This window comes from Toxoplasma gondii, chromosome II, assembly GCF_000006565.2.
Source record: "Toxoplasma gondii ME49 chromosome II, whole genome shotgun sequence".
Classification (NCBI taxonomy): Eukaryota; Apicomplexa; class Conoidasida; order Eucoccidiorida; family Sarcocystidae; genus Toxoplasma; species Toxoplasma gondii.
Genome location: NC_031469.1, coordinates 2,281,734 through 2,285,142, shown reverse-complemented (window position 1 = coordinate 2,285,142; position 3,409 = coordinate 2,281,734).

The window sequence follows — 3,409 nt, the reverse complement described above, 5'->3', positions numbered from 1 at the left end:
TCAGATAACAGGAAACGATTTTCACATCTATAGGCAGCTCTGACTGCAGTCCTAAACGACTACTTTCTTCCTTGATTTGCAGTGGCAGGCTTTGCCTTGAATTGGCCCAGGCTCTTACTACAACGCTGTGAACGAGGGACACAACTGGGAGATCTCCACAACCCCACTGCATTTTGTGATTCTCTCTCGATAGCCAAATCGGATGAAACTTCACTGTTTACACGGGTTGTCGTCGGCCCTCAGAAGACACCCTCCATCTGCTTCCAGCACAGTCTGGTTACCTCATCATGCAATAATCATCCGCTACATTTGGTAGACTTGTGTGCGGCGACGTGCGACAGCCACGTGGCTAGGGGGTTACCAACGTGCTGGGCACCGTCTGTAACGTGGAACGTCAGACTGTGAACATGATGCAGAAAATCAGGTCCCAAAGACAGCTGTATGGATATCCCCAGATGGTGCTGCAATGAGACAGGACCACAACACTGACTCAGGTTCAACCGATCACCCCTATTAGGTAGGACACCTGGACTGTCATACGACTTATGTATCCGCCTTTTCCCGGTTGTCAATTTGTGCAGCTCTATCCTCTTGGCGGATAAGGGTAGGTCTTGGCGAGTCGCAATTCTCTGGTGGAGAGCGAAATGTGCGTCCTCTTTTGGGCTCGCTGCTGTCACCTGCCATTGTTACGTCAACTGTCGTCACCACCTTCTTCCGGATGATGATGTAGCACCTTTTTGGGTCTATCAGGGACGCATGTGCATACATCTGATGTTTCCTTCCGCGATTCGTTGACTGTGTTTACCACGGGGAATTGCGACAGAATATGTCTGCCACTGTCGTCGCTGAGGGCTGCAGGGGCTGACCAGTGTTGCTCACGGCACACAGAGATAGTGTGTTGCAACTTGCTATGACAAATTGCACACCGAAAACGTAGACACATTAGAGCAATCAGAGTCAGCTTGCTCCTCAGCCAGGGAGAAAACTTCATATTACCGTCTGGAAACTGCACTGTATCCATAATTCCTGAAAAATGTGTGCTGGGAACCATCAATTCACTTCACATGCCACTTATCCACTTTTTATTATTGTGCTCGGGCCAGCATGATCACGGCCTGCGATGGAGTGCTTGCACCCTGAATTTAATCCTGGTGGAGGCGCGCTATAAGCAGTCTCGTGGCCTGGTCTGCCACATAGGAATGGGGATCGGGGCCAACACCACCTCGTCCATTTCGATTTACTCCATACGTGTTTCGCAGCAACGCTATATCACGGGATACAGTAAATCTTGTACTTTCCTCGTGCGGGCTCAGCACCTGACGTGGAACGGTGGATTTGTTTCAACATTTCGAACTGAACGTTCATCGCCGCAAACGAACTACAACCACAAAAGCTGCAGATAAGTAGCCTAATCGGAACACGGTGTGCCTGAGAACCAGCTGTTCTTCCTCCTCTACCGCACAATTTCTTCTAGTCGGCGAGATCTCTCAGTTATGGTGGTTAAGGATAAATCGGTTCCTGATGTGCTGTTGACAGGATCAAAAGCATTCGACCCACACACGTAACAGATGCCGCTTCAGAAAATTTCCCTCGAGCGGTGCTGTTGCATCTATCCCCGGGCATCCGTCTGCCAGAGACAGTTTACTGAAAGGAAGACACCTATCTAGAGTAACCTGGTTCACGGTTTTCCCCCAATTAAAACAGCTATTGAGGTGTCTACATGTGTGATTAGAGAGGTTCACTATTTGATGACGTTACTGAACAATGAAGCTGAATCTGAGATGGGTGCAACGACAGGGAGTTGGTGAAGTAGCCTTTACAGGCTGAAGACAGTTGTGAAAATTGCAGTGAACGACTTGTACAGTACATCGTGTCAAAGTAAGTCCATCAACTACCGCTCCGTTTGTCACCGCTTTGCTCAAAATCCCGAGTGCTCGTGTGTGTTCCATGTGTCTCGAACCAAGAGGAAAACTTTCAATCTAAATATGTTATGAACCTCAAATGCACAAGCGTTTCCTCTCACGTGGCGACCGTGGGGCTCCCCAGTGGAGCCGCCAAGAATCTAGTCTCATGTTGTACCGGTATTTTCTCCATTCGCATTACGGCCGTGAAGCGGACTACTGGTGCCGTAATGCGGAACAAACCATTGGCTGGCAACCGTGGACACGATGGACCCACATATGACAACAATCGTGTTGCTATGACTACGCTTTCGGGGCGCTGCCACAGGTGCCAAACTCAGATAACAAGAAAACGATTTTCACATCTATAGGCAGCTCTGACTGCAGTCCTAAACGACTACTTTCCTCCTGATTTGCAGTGGCAGGCTTTGCCTTGAATTGGCCCAGGCTCTTACTACAACGCTGTGAACGAGGGACACAACTGGGAGATCTCCACAACCCCACTGCATTTTGTGATTTCTCTCTCGATAGCCAAATCGGATGAAACTTCACTGTTTACACGGGTTGTCGTCGGCCCTCAGAAGACACCCTCCATCTGCTTCCAGCACAGTCTGGTTACCTCATCATGCAATAATCATCCGCTACATTTGGTAGACTTGTGTGCGGCGACGTGCGACAGCCACGTGGCTAGGGGGTTACCAACGTGCTGGGCACCGTCTGTAACGTGGAACGTCAGACTGTGAACATGATGCAGAAAATCAGGTCCCAAAGACAGCTGTATGGATATCCCCAGATGGTGCTGCAATGAGACAGGACCACAACACTGACTCAGGTTCAACCGATCACCCCTATTAGGTAGGACACCTGGACTGTCATACGACTTATGTATCCGCCTTTTCCCGGTTGTCAATTTGTGCAGCTCTATCCTCTTGGCGGATAAGGGTGGGTCTTGGCGAGTCGCAATTCTCTGGTGGAGAGCGAAATGTGCGTCCTCTTTTGGGCTCGCTGCTGTCACCTGCCATTGTTACGTCAACTGTCGTCACCACCTTCTTCCGGATGATGATGTAGCACCTTTTTGGGTCTATCAGGGACGCATGTGCATACATCTGATGTTTCCTTCCGCGATTCGTTGACTGTGTTTACCACGGGGAATCGCGACAGAATATGTCTGCCACTGTCGTCGCTGAGGGCTGCAGGGGCTGACCAGTGTTGCTCACGGCACACAGAGATAGTGTGTTGCAACTTGCTATGACAAATTGCACACCGAAAACGTAGACACATTAGAGCAATCAGAGTCAGCTTGCTCCTCAGCCAGGGAGAAAACTTCATATTACCGTCTGGAAACTGCACTGTATCCATAATTCCTGAAAAATGTGTGCTGGGAACCATCAATTCACTTCACATGCCACTTATCCACTTTTTATTATTGTGCTCGGGCCAGCATGATCACGGCCTGCGATGGAGTGCTTGCACCCTGAATTTAATCCTGGTGGAGGCGCGCTATAAGC